This window comes from Molothrus ater, chromosome 7 (genome assembly GCF_012460135.2).
Source record: "Molothrus ater isolate BHLD 08-10-18 breed brown headed cowbird chromosome 7, BPBGC_Mater_1.1, whole genome shotgun sequence".
Lineage (NCBI taxonomy): Eukaryota > Metazoa > Chordata > Aves > Passeriformes > Icteridae > Molothrus > Molothrus ater.
In genome coordinates this window covers 36,926,742-36,940,595 of record NC_050484.2, presented here as the reverse complement: position 1 = coordinate 36,940,595, position 13,854 = coordinate 36,926,742, and the positions used below count along the sequence as shown (strand labels likewise).

General features: G+C 46.0%; 1 protein-coding gene across 4 annotated transcripts in view; it reads left to right on the top strand.

Annotated features, from left to right (window-relative positions):
- The window catches only part of CACNB4 (calcium voltage-gated channel auxiliary subunit beta 4), an 86,891-nt gene that overhangs the window by 19,981 nt on the left and 53,056 nt on the right, over positions 1 to 13,854 (top strand). The window lies entirely within an intron of this gene.

Here is a 13,854-nt window from a genome sequence, read left to right as displayed (position 1 = left end):
CAGGATTCCCAGGTGGGAAGGGCAGGATATTTTCAGGTGTTTCTGGAAGGCAGAGCTGGGGCTCTGGGCTCAGGACACTGGGGTGGGGGGATCTGGGAGGGTGGGATGGAATTTGGGAACTGATTATTAGGAATTATCCTGGAATCATTAGGGTTGGAAAAGTTCCCGGAGATCATTGAGTCCAACCATTCCCTCAGCACTGCCAGCACTGCCCCTGTCCGCAAGTGCCACATGCACAGGGCCCTGAAACCCCTGCAGGGATGGGGGCTCCATCTGGGCACCTTTTCCTGCAGGAATCGCCCCAAAATCCACCCTGAGCTGCCCTGGGCCAGCCTGAGGCCGTTCCCTCTGCTCCTGTCCCTGTGCCCTGGAGCAGAGCCCAATCTGGGGCTGTGCCCTCCTGGCAGGGAATTCCAGAGAGGGAAAAGATCCCTGGGGATCCTCCTTGGCTCCAGCCTGAGCCCCTGCCCAGCTCCCTCAGGGATTCTGCAGCCCCTGCCCAGCTCCCTCAGGGATTCTGCAGCCCCTGCCCAGCTCCCTCAGGGATTCTGCAGCCCCTGCCCAGCTCCCTCAGGGATTCTGCAGCCCCTGCCCAGCTCCCTCAGGGATTCTCCAGCCCCTTCCCAGCTCCGTTCCCTTCCCTGGCCCCGCTCCAGCCCCTCAGGGTCTCCCTTGCCATGAGGGGAAAACCAAAAAGTGGGAGAAAAACGTGAGGGGAAAAAAAAGTGTGGGAAGTTTATGGAGGGCTCTGCTGCTGAGCTTTTCCCTCCTGGATCCTCCTTTGCTCCAGCCTGAGCCCCTTCCCAGCTCCCTCAGGGATTCTCCAGCCCCATTCCCTTCCCTGGACAATGTTCCAACCCTCAGGAGTAAAGGCTGCCCTCATTTGTTCCCAAACCAGCTGCTTTGGAGCCACTTTCTCCCTGTGTATGTTCATTTTCTAATGATTTAGCTGTGATTGTTGAAATTTGTAGCTGTGATTTTATTGAAATCAAAGAGAATTTTGTTTTCCCCAATTATGCTGGAGAAGCTTCTGAATGAAAGCTGGGATTGATTGATTGATTGAATGATTGATTGATTGATTGATTGATTGATTGATATCTGATGCTCCCCTGTCTCCAGAAATGGAAGTGTTGAGGGAGGCATTCGGTGTTACCCTGGTGCTAAAGCTGAAGGACTTTGTCATGCTGTGCAGATTTGCACATCACTGGTGTATAAATATGAGTATAAATGTGAGCTCTGTGCTCTGAGTCACTCTGGGGAGCTGCAGGGGAAGGGAGTGCTGGCAGTCCTGGCTGTCCATGGGATCCCGGGAGTTGGGAAAAGGCTCTGCCACTGCCCAGCTGTCCAAGCAGCTCTGGCTGATCCGTGCAGAGCCAGCAGGGAATGGAGCAGGAGAGCTGCTGCTGGAGAGGGAATCACAGAATATCCACAGGGAAAGGGACATGTGGGAATTTTGAATGAATTAGACACAAGAGCTCTGAGCTTTTTGGATTATGTGATTCGTTTTTCTTCTGCACAGGCAGGAAGGGGGAGTTGGGCTCACATCTTCACTGCATGGCCCAGAAGGTCCCAAGACCCTCAGTCACAGGACTTTTTAAGGATCTATTGACCAATAAAGCACTGCCAACAAGGATATTTATGCTTTTGACCCAATCTTTAAATATTTCATCTTATGGACTCGTGTGTGAGCTTTCTTAGCCATCATGTTATGGCACACAAACCCACAGTGCTGCATCCTAAACTCCTTGTTCACCTCTGGAACTGCTTTTATTTTCTCTATATCTTAAACTCTAAAACTCTAAATTTTCCTTAGCTTAATATGTCTCTGCTTTATGCTATAAATCCACATTCTCACTTCTAGCACCTGAGTTTGGGAGCCTTTTCCAAGGTCTCAGATCAAACCCTGGGTTTAATTCCGAACTTTGGCTTCCAGGCCCAAAGATCTGAGAGTTCCTTGCATTTCAGATTCCAACAGGGACCCACAGGATCATTGATCTGCCTCCTGCACAGACATCCCAGCAATCCCAATGCCTGAGAATCCCAGAATCCCAGAACAGTTTGGGCTGGAAGGGATCCTGAACCCCATCCCATCCCATCCCACCCCATCCCATCCCACCCCATCCCATCCCATCCCATCCCATCCCATCCCATCCCATCCCATCCCATCCCATCCCATCCCATCCCTGCCATGGCAAGGACACTTTCCACCATCCCAGGCTGCTCCAAGCCCTGTCCTGCCTGGCCTTGGGCACTGTCAGGGATGGGGAGTCCCCAGGTTTTCTGGGGATGTCAGTGAGGTTGAAATGGAGCTGTAAAATACCAGCAGTGTTTGATAATTCCCTTTTTCCTCACATCTCTGAGGCTGGATACGGAGCTGGAACTCGAGTTCAGGGGGTTTCCCTCTGCCCAAAACCCTGATGTGGGAGCTGCTTTGCCTCCCCTTCCCCACTTACCCCAAACCATGTGGTGCTCCTGTTTGGAGGGATCCTTGGAATCCTCTCCTCCCTTGGGCTGGTGTCACTGACATATTTTCTGAAAAATCCTTTGCTAGGATTGTTTCTCCTGAGAAGCCTCAGAGGAAAAGAAAAACAATAATTATCTGCTGCTGTGGAATGCAACAGAGGCATCTTTGATTGCTCCATGTGAGTTGTTTCTACTTGATGGCCAATCACAGTCCAGCTGTGTTGGGACTCTGGTCAGTCACAAGATTTTATTATCATTCTTTTCCTTTCCTTTCAAGCCTTCTGATGAAATCCTTTCTTCTATTCTTTTAGTATAGTTTTAGTATATAATTTTCTTTTAATATTATATATATATATATATATATAAATATTAATATTATGATAATCATGTTAATATATAGAATAAAATAACAAATCAGCCTCCTGGAACATGGAGTCAAGATTCTCATCTCTTCCCTCGTCCTGGGACCCCTGTGAGCACCACCACAGCCTGGCTCAGTGCAGGACACAGGGGAGCACAGGGCTGGCCTTTCCCACGTTGTGTGGTGCCATTTCCTCCTCCTGGGAGTTCATTTTGTGTGCTTTGTGGTGTTCTGTGAGAGCAGAAGCAGGTTGGCAGTTCTGTGTTGTCACCCAGACCACAGCTTGTCGTGTTTTGGGTTCATTTTTTGGGTTTCTGGCCCCAGTCCAGCCTGGGCTCACCAGCCTGTTTGTCTTGCCCACGTGTCTGTTCAGGAGTGCTGCAAATCACAGTCCAGGTCTCCAGAGCTGCTAATTAATGCACCTCCATTAATTGGCACTTCTTTCAGGTGTTGGACTTCTACCAGCTCATTTGAAATAAGGAAATGCCACCGTGTGTGAAGCATTGCTGGGCCACAAATGGCCATAACATGCTCATTCCATTCATTAAATGTATTTTTGGGATTTATGAATTGATTGGCTGCACTGGAAATTACTGTGAGGAGGATTCTGGAATCAGACATTGCTTTTGGGTTGTTTTGCTGGGGTTTTTTGTGGTAGGAAAACGACGCCTGTGAGTCTTGCAACACAACAGCTTTGTCTGGAAATGGCTCCTCAGGTTCCTAAAGCTGAGGTTTAATCTGCATTATGGATGTTGGGAAGGAATTTTGGAGCTATTGTCTGTCAGTGCTCAGCAGGGAGAGAGGAATATTCTCATTACCCCTTCATACCTGCTCATTGAAGATAAAGGCATTTAAGAGTCTGCTTTCAATTAGAGCCATTTGGTGTTTTAAGGAAATGCTTTTCCTGGATGTATCAGCCCTGTCAAGAGCTGGAAATTCCCAGTTCTGAGCACAATTCAGCTCCGTTCCTCTGTCACCTCTGCCCTCCCCACCCACTCACACCCCCAGGGTTTAGGTGGGCTCTGCAGAAGATGAACAAACCCAAATTATCTGCACGAGGAGGAGCTCAGGGCTCTCCAGCTCCGTGGGGAGAGTGGGCACGCAAGTGTGTGGGCAGGAATGAGCCCAGGGACAAAAGAACCTGTGAAATCCTTCATGCCTGCTTCCTGCTACTATGAAAAGTACTGAAGACGTTTAATAAAAACCCTTTTCTTTTTATTTTTTTCCCCATGACTAAGTCTGTAAAGCTGCTCTGGTTAAATCCCGTGGCTCTAGGAGTGTGTGAGTCCAGCCTGAAGGACATCCAGCCTTGTGGGGTCACCTCACCTCTGATTAAGGGCATTTGGCCCTTCCACACTTTCCCATGAGGCAGGATCAGGGCTATTTGTGGATTTCTCACAGAGGACTTGCCCCAGTTCCTTTTGCTGCAGCCCATTCCACGTGTGGCTGTGGGGCTCCAGTTTCTCTGCAGGTTTTCAGTGGTGGCTGTGTGTGCTTTGGGGTTGGCCTGGAGCTGCAGCCTTCCCTGTGCCTTCCCTCCTGCAGTGCCCTCCTTGCATGCCCTGGGCTGGGATGGGATCCAGTGGGGAGCAAAGGGAGCCCAGCTGGAGGTGGGGAGAGCTCTGGATCCTTGGGAAGGGGTGAAACAGTGCAGAGGGGTGGGATGGGGTCCCTCTCCTGCCCCCTGGGATACCCAAAATCTGACTCAGCTGGTGGAGAGGAGGCAGAACCAAAGGCTCAGAATCTTCCACTGGAGCAGCTTTGCCAGAAACTCAGTCTGGAGGGAGTGAGAAAGAGCAGAGGGCTTTGCTGCTGCAAGACAGGGAAGCTTTTGGGTCAGGCATTCCTTGTGGGGATCAGGAAAACAGAAACTTCCACAGACACAGGAGGGGCTGGTCTGCAGCCCTGGGAGATTTGATGTAAAAATACAGCACACAGACATTTAGCAGAAACTTCATAAACTTCTGTTTCTATAGTTGTAAGAATATGCTTTAAATAAGTGAGAAACTGTACTGGGTAAGATGGTGAAGGGTTTATAGGGTAGGGGTGGGGCTGTATGGAGAAAGATGAGAGTTTAGAAATTACAATAGAAACAGAGTTTAGAAGTTGTAACTGAAGCATCTGTGTGTACGTGAGACAGAAGCCATTGGACAAAAGTATCCACAGTGCAGCAGAAGTAAGTAAAGGTGATAGGTTAGAAAAGCAAAATAAATTCTGTGGCAGCTGTCTGTTAATTTAGAAAGTTTTATATTGTCTTGTAAAGGAGAACTTGTGACAGCTCTTGAGCTATGGCCAACTGCTCGCTCCTCTAAAATCTCCCAGCCCCTGAGATTGATGTTTATCTGAGTAATGGATCCTTCTTAGCCTGAAAATAATCCCATCCCTTCATTTCTAAAGCAACAATGACAATTCCTGACTCTGCCAGGCCACGAGGAGCCTTGGAGCCTGGGCACATCCTGGTGAAACCAGTCCCAGTGGGACATGGATGAGGAGAAAGGGACACTGGTGGTGCCTGCTGGATTTCCACTTGTTGGGAATTTCACCTTTGTGGTGGCCATTGGTGCAGCTCCAAGGAGGATTTGAACAGTGAAGTCAAATTATGGCCTTTTCCCCCTCCGAACTCCCTCCATGCCCAGCCAGTTTTCCTTCACCCAAGATCAACAGGGGTGATCTCAGAGTTTCCCATCCCCAGGTGGGTTTGGAAAGCCATCCTAAACCCACAGGTTTCCAAGAGCCACATTTCTGACTGGAGAAAACACCCAGGAAAGCTCCACGTGCAGCTCTCTGGTTGATCTTACCCTGCTATTTCCATCCTGCTGAACCAAGAGGTGGCAGCAATATTCCCTACTAAGACATTTGACGTATTTTACATGAATATAATATTTAACTGCAATAATGAGCCCTTTTATTTCTAGCCTGAACTGGAACAAACCAAATTTTTCATCACTGCATCGCTGTATCTGAAAATTCTGCTTCAAGGCTCTGGTCTAGCCCAAAAGGTTTGGGTTTCCCTTGGCTGGCCAGGGTGCTGGACAAAGCAGAATTCAGTGAATTATTGTGTGTTTAAGCTGTTATTCTGCCCATCACAGCAGATATTTTGGAGAATAAAATGCAGAGGAAAACAGATATTAAAAAAAAAGGTCAACTTTAGGTCCCTTGCTAAACCTGTTCCTGGCAAGGGATCAAGGCTGAAGTCAAAGCTTTGCCTTTAACCCTAAATTTTGCTAAGCAGGTGTAATATTCCAATTTAAGGCAAATCTTTTTTTCAGGATGAGCTTCCTAAGTTCTTCATTCTAACAGAGCCTGGGCTTTTTCTCCATTTGGGATAAATAAGTCCTTTTATGAATTTTGAGTTCTATCACCTTTTAATTCCGTGCTCCCTCATCTGGACACTGAATTAAATGCTGAGAACATGAGGTTCTGATCTGCTCCTCTATTGCTCATCATGATTATAGGCGGGGATGGCAGAGCTGCCATTAGTTATTATTCTCCACACTCCCAATTAGAATATTCTGTTTTCTGCTTGTAACTCTTGTCAGGCTGAGCTGCTCAGGCTGAATTTTTCCATTTTTTGCTCTCAAGTGAATTCCAATTCTCACTTGAAATACAGTAGAAATAAAAGTCCCCAAACTTTTTGGGGGGCACAGAAAATATTAATGCTTTCCTAATTAAAATATTAATTAGGAAGTTAATTAATTTCTTAATTAAAATATTAATTTGATGCATAAAATATTAATTTATACTTAATATTATTTTCCTAATTAAAGTATTAATTTGGGGGGGCATTGAATATTAATGCTTTCTTATTTATTCCTAATTTCTGTTTCCTGTCTCATAGGCTGTTTTAGATCTAGGACACAACTTTCAGCAGTTTATTTAGAGTTTGGGGGTTTTCAAGTAATCTCTGTAGGGATGTTGTAGAAGACTGGAATAAACTAATGATTCTGGTCTTTTTTTAAAGCAGGGTTTGAGAGATTAAGGAAAAAAATCAGGTCTGAACCTGCATGGAAGAGTCAGAGTTCAGAGCATCAGAAATGACCTGATTTAATCAAGTTTCTGGGGCTTGGAGCAACCTGGTTTGTGGAAGGTGTCTGTGCCCATGGCAGGGGTAGAATGGAATGGGATGGGCTTTAAGGTCCCTTCCAACCCAAACCAGTCTGGGATGCTGGGATTTTGGGATTCTGTGAACTTCCATCCCAAACTATTGTGGGATTCAATGATTTTGGGATTTCTGTGAAACCGGATCTGATTCTACAGATCTGTAGCACAAGGATGGGCCCTGCTGCTGCAGGACCTTTGGAATGATATGTTTCTCCTTAGGAAGGCAAAGGCAGGAGGTATTTTCAGTCCTTTCTCAGTGCCTGGTGTTCCTCACCCTGAGCAGAACAGGGGTGGCTCCGTTCATCCCAAATCCATTCCCTCCTGCCTCTGGGGGGGATGCAGTGCCTGGGGATCCCCAAATTCTTGTCCTGTCCCGAGTCACTGCTGTCCCCGGAGCAGACCTGGCCCAGGTGTCCCTGCAGAGGGAGCAACAGGGGCGTGTTCTGGCTTTTGGGTGATTGTTTTGAGCCATCCCAGCTCGCTGAGTCTGTCACTGTAGGACATGAAATAACAGGCCGAGGACACGCTGCTCTTTTCAAGCTAAAAGAGAGCTTTTAAATTTCTGACTCCAACATTTATGGATTTCCAGTGGCACCTCTCCAATGACACTGGACAAACCAACAGTCCATCACATTTCTCCTCCTCCATAAAAGAATGCAAAACAATGAGTTATTTACATAGAGTGTGTGAGAAAGTTCATTACAAGAACGTAAACATCAGAAGGCTCAGAAAAACTTAAAAAATCAGGGTGACACTGAGTCCTTCTCCTAGAAATCTTCCTTCAGAATTGCCAGTGAAAGGAAATGAACATCTCCAATGGAGAAACATTAGAAATACAGAAATAGGGGTTTTACAAGTTTTAACAAGTTTCAAAATATGGCCTTGCAAAAAAGATATTTTAGAGCATTAGAACTGGGAAAGATGCATTGTAGCAGGACCATGTGGGGTAAAAATATAGGTGATTAGTGTTAGAAAAAATACAGGTGATTAATAGAAGCATCACGTGGCAAAAGCTGACAGGCTGCAAAACATTTCTAAGGGACTGTAACCAGGAAATAGGGTGGCTTCTGATGGAATGGTGCTGGGTTTAACATCTCTTGTGTCTCGCCCTTCATCAAGACTGATAACAGAATAAAATCTTTTCAAACACCTCTCAGCTGCTTTTCCCATCTCTGTGAAAGCTGGGAGAAGCAGCAAATGGGATTGTTCCATGTTCCAAGGCAGTCCTGTAAGGAGATGAAGAGTCGTCATTTTGAGGATTTTTCCACAGCTTGTGTGTTGTGCTCCTGGATGGTGAGAACATCCCAGAGCCATCGTTTCAGCAGGTACATAAGGAGAGGTCTCCCAGAGACTCTGCAGGAAGGAGCACAGCTCACTTAAATATGCAGAGCTAAAGCCAGGAGTATTTGTTCTTCTCAACTCAGCTCCCAAGTACTCTGGCTAAATATTTCAAGAAATCAGGTTGGACAAGTGGTTCCTCCTTCATTGATCTGTTATCTCTGGATCAGTTTCTCCACTTGGACAGGAGTCATGGAAATCTACTGCAGGGAACTGAGGAGTTTCCTCTCATCCCCTGCCATGGAATTCCAAGTGCTGTGTTGCAGCCTGTGGTAATTGGAATATAAAGCAGAGGGAGAGGCAGTAAAATCAGCAGCCTCATCAAGGCATCCCTGTAAAGTCCCAAGGGGAAGCAGCAAACTGGGAATGAAGTTGAGCTGTGTCTGCCCATTTTTAAAAATATTTATTTATTCTTTTAACCTCTTAACAAGAGCAGCAAATTCTTCTTAGCACTGGGATTTTAAAGCTCTGTGCCTGAGTCTTTTAAAGACACCCTTTGCCCTACTCCTTGAGCCTAAAACCAAAATGAAACGTGTTGTTTTACTAGTTTAGCTGAAGAAAAAAGTATCTGCATGAGATCCTGTATTTTACAGAAGCTGGAATTTCATTGTAGCTTGCAGGGTTGTCTTTTTGCTCACTCAAGGCTTTGTTTTCTCCAAAGAACTATTACATGATAATCATAATTTATCAAAAATACATTTCAAGCAACCTTTTCATGAGTGTGCACAGACTAAAACTGCAAATATTTAAATGCATCTGGGAAATTAACACTGACCAGGAGCTCTCTGGGCTGTTTGCCTGTTGTGAGACTGGAAACCTTTCAGTTCCTTGCTCTGTAGAGGTTGGATCTTCAGTCATGGCATGTCCTGGCATTCCCAGCACACTTCCAGTGCCCCTTCTCCCTGCAGCTTGGCTGTTCCCAGTCCCAGGGGGAGGATTGCAGCCCTGGTGGGTGTGTTCCACCATTGATGGGGTTTCCAGGATGCCCTGGTGCCTTTCCCTGCTCGGGTAAAACAGCAGCAGCTTCCCATCAAGTTTGTAATTGGCTTTTAGAGAGCGTTTCCCATCATCCCAACAGTTGCAGGCTGAAGTGTTGCACAGAAACTCAGCATCAGCACTTATGGCAGCTAAGGAGATTGATTAGCATTCATAAGGAAAGCAGAGGAGCTTAAAATAAGGAATAAAACAAGTGCTTAATCCTTTGGCCCAGATGGTTTTTGGCAGGGCAGATAAAAACATGGATCTTCCCTAAAAAACAGAACTCCTCCCATCTCCCTTCCAGCAAGGAAATCTGACACAATTCCAGCCACAAATCCACTCTGGCTTTTTGGGGTGGTGCCTGGGCTGTGATTCAATGTTTTGGACCTTCTCAGCAGCCTGGGAGCTGCTGGACGGGTGGGTGTCCATGGATATATCCCTGTGACTACCCATGGATCCTGCAGACCCTCCATTCCAAGCTCCCCATCTCCCCATCTTCCAGAGGGGTTGGTGTCCATGGATATATCCCTGTGACTGCCCATGGATCCTCCATTCCAAGCTCCCCATCTTCCAGAGGGATCAGTGTCCATGGATATATCCCTGTGACTGCCCATGGATCCTCCATTCCAAGCTCCCCATCTTCCAGAGGTGTCAGTGTCCATGGATATCCCTGTGACTGCCCATGGATCCTCCATTCCAAGTTCCCCATCTTCCAGAGGGGTTGGTGTCCATGGATATCCCTGTGACTGCCCATGGATCCTCCATTCCAAGCTCCCCATCTTCCAGAGGGATCAGTGTCCATGGATATATCCCTGTGACTGCCCATGGATCCTGCAGACCCTCCATTCCAAGCTCCCCATCTTCCAGAGGGGTTGGTGTCCATGGATATCCCTGTGACTGCCCATGGATCCTGCAGACCCTCCATTCCAAGCTCCCCATCTTCCAGAGGGGTTGGTGTCCATGGATATCCCTGTGACTGCCCATGGATCCTCCATCCAAGCTCCCCATCTTCCAGAGGGATCCCTGTGCTCACACAGGGCTGTTCTCCAGACCATTTGGGATTTGCTCCGCTCAGTCCTGTTCTCCAGTGGAAGCCGCATTTGGAGTTGGCTGGAGCTGTTAAACCCTTGGAGCACACCCTGCCTGCCTCAGGAGCTGGGATCATCCTCCCTTCCCTGTGAAAAACCCTCTGGAAGGCCTTGGCTTCCTGCAGGTCTCCACAGTGCCTGGGAAAGAGGCATTTCACAGCTCGTTAAATATAGAGGGTACCTACAAATGTAGCCCAGTTACCTCTCACTGGAGGTGCTTCCAACCAAGAGGAAGTGACAACCGAGTCTTCACACTCTTTAATTATAGCAGCCTTTACATAACAGTGTCAGATAAATGTGTTTTAGGATAGGTGGCACCTCGCTTCCTCCAGAAGAACTGTCAAATTAGACCAGACTAATTTATTACTTGAAATTCCAAGGATTAAAGCACGCCGTCCACCCAGTCTGTTCAAATAAAACCCTGAAATTCACTGAATCCTCTGTGCCAGGATATATCCCAAACAGCACAATCTTTTGGAAGAGAAATAAATCCCTATTCCTCTGCTGGCTTCAAGGACTTCCAAGTGCCACGAATCCCATTCTGCTGGAAAACAGGGTTAGAGGGGATCTCAGGAGGTTCTCCTGGCTGTGCCTCCACCCAGGGCAGAAGCTGCTGTCACTGCACCAGGTTCTTATCTAATCTCTATTATAAAACAGAGGAGGAGGGAGAGAGGCAGGGAAATTGCTTTAGAGGGAGAAGGGGCAAGGAGTGGGGCCGTGCCAAGTAATTTAGGAGAGTGAGGAACTGGCCTCCTTCCCACGGATGGAGGCAAGGTGGATTGCTGGAGATTGCTGATGGTCCTTTCCCTTTCCATCACTGAAATCCATCCCTGAGCTCTTCTGCTGGTGGCAACAAGAGCAGCTTTCCATAGGGGAGAGCAATTTTCCTCAGCAGGGCCTATAATCCAGGTGGGGCAAGATGAAACCCAAAGTTTGTGTTTGATGGGGAGGATGCTGATTGGTTTTGGATGGTCCTTTCCCTTTCTATCACTGAAATCCATCCCTGGGCTCTTCTGCTGATGAAGAGATGGGCTCTTCATCATCTACAAGAGCAGCTTTCCATAGGAGAGAACAATTTTCCCCAGCAGACCCCAGAGTCCAGGCGGGGCACGATGAAACCCAAAGTTTGTGTTTGATGGGGAGGATGCTGATGGGGACTGTGGGTTTTGGAGCCCTGTGTGTGCTGGAAGGAGCAGATCCATATCCAAGGCTGCTCTTAATGCAACCACTAATGCTCCTTGCTAATGTGCCTTTGCCTTCTGGGGGGGTTTTGCTCATTATCCCTGAGTAATGTCAGGAATCCAGGACCATGCGAGAGCAGGGAGAGGCTGTCAAGAACGTGGCTGTGTTGGGGTTTTGCTGCTTCAGGTTTAATATTGCTGTGGCTCCCCCAGAGCAGCAGGAAGGGAGGCAGTGCTGCTGCTCCCCTCGGTGAGATCCCAGGTGGAAGAAGGGATTTGCAGGAGTGGGGAGAAGGAGAAGTTGCTGACTCCCATCCCGGTTGGCGCAGTGCGGTGCCGAGGCGTTCCCTCGCCTCGGCAATCTGGATCCTGCACATTTATTTATTCCAGCAGCTCTTCAGTGTGTTTATGCAAATAGTTCATTGCTCCAGCTCCTGAAAGAACCACACAAGTGCTGTCATTTGATTGAGGAATCATTAGATCGGGCTGGAAATAAAATTTTCTCTGGTTCTGTATTCACGCCCTCGGAAAAAAAACACCCCAGTGCTCCCACATTTGGGTAGCTCAGGACTGACTAAATAATGGGTATTTTGGGATAGATGGATGCACGTCTCAGAGAGATTTCCTTTGTACTCTAATTAAAAATAAAGACGATGCGAATAATCTCTAATGGCAGCAGAGTATTTGGAGGAAGCCAAGTATTTTTGGAGGACTGTGGATACTCAAAGTATTCTGGCTTCCGAGCTCTTCTCTTTCCCCCACCTCCAGCCTGAAGATATTTTAGACTGGGTTATATCCTCAGTGTTTGTTGGGCATTAAAAGTTTTGGATGACTCGTGGTCTTTGTTTACATCTATTTCAAAATCTCCTGTGCCCTTGGAAACGTGGAGTTGTGGGCTCCAATTAACATCACCAATGAATGCTATTAAAAAAAAGGAATAATGCAGTAACTGAAGCCGTTCAAAAAATGACATTTTTCAAAGGTTAGACTTTACCAAGGCTTATTTCAGTTCTTTAGCCATTGCATGTTTTCAGCAGGTCATTCCTGTAGTGCTGGCCAGTGGCCTGAACAGTGGAATTCCCTAATTCCCTGCAGGATAATATCAGCTCCATTCAGCCCCCTGTTCCCTCAGCACATTTATTATATTTATATTACTTCCCAGTCAACTTTAAAGAGCTGGGTGTCTTCTTCCCTCACCTCAGTGTGTGTTTCTTGGATAAATTACCTCATAATATTCAAAACAGTCTTTGATTTAGAATTCCTCTGTATTACAGGGAATTGTATTTTTATAGCATCTTTTAGGAGCCTTTTGAGTTGAGTCATTAAATATGTATTTTTAATAACTTCTGTGTCTTAAAAAGGACAGTGTGAAATGTAAGGACTGGAAATCAAATCTGATTCCCCTGATTTCTGAAATGTTTTATTACAAATCTATGTGAAGTTCACTTCTTTCCCTTCATCTTGTGATTTCACAGCATTTTTTTTTAAATTTGAGCTGACTAAATGATTCTTGTAGTTGATTCTTTCAATCTGGAACATCACAGATCTTCAAGAAGTCTGTAGAACAGGCTGCAAAAATTAACTCCTGGATTAGGAGTTTAATGAACATTTTAAAGACCATTTAGAAGCCAAGATCCTCCTCCATCAGAATTAGTAAATTGGGAATAAGACTTAGCATAACTTTGGGGTAAATCTTCAATTGAATTTGTAGGAAACTGTGAATATGGGAATATTCACAAGAATAACACCGCTGGCTTTGCTTCAGGTGTCTGTTGGACACTTCCCATGGGATTAGTGTTAATTTTGCAGAATTGATGGAAGCTTTTGGAAGGAAAAGTGAATGAAGCAAATGGAAAACACAAATAGGAAGCGTTTGTGAAACTGCAGTGGTGGATCAGATTGCAATGAAGATGAGATTTTAAGTAATTGTTTTAATAAGAGTAGGAAGTAAATTGTAAATCAGTTCTGTCATTAGTGTTTAATTATTTATTGACTTTTTAATCACGTAGTGTTACACCAGAAGTTTAATTTGTAGAGCTCCAGGAGGAACCTGTTTAGAGATTTTGCTTCTTAATTTAGTTGTAAATCAGGTTCACACTTCTGTTCTTCTAATTCTTGGTGGTTAGGATTTGGTTTTCTTGTTTCCAGACATTGTGTGTGTGTGTTCTCTGTTAATTCTTACTGTTTAGTCTTAGTGGCTTCAGGGTTTCCAAATATTGTTGGAGGGTGGAGGGATGGTTTTTTTAGAAACCACCCGCTGTTCTCTGGAGTCTTGAAGAAGAAAGGCTGTATTTAACTCCTGGATTTATTATTTTATTATATTATTTTATTAACTCTTGTATTT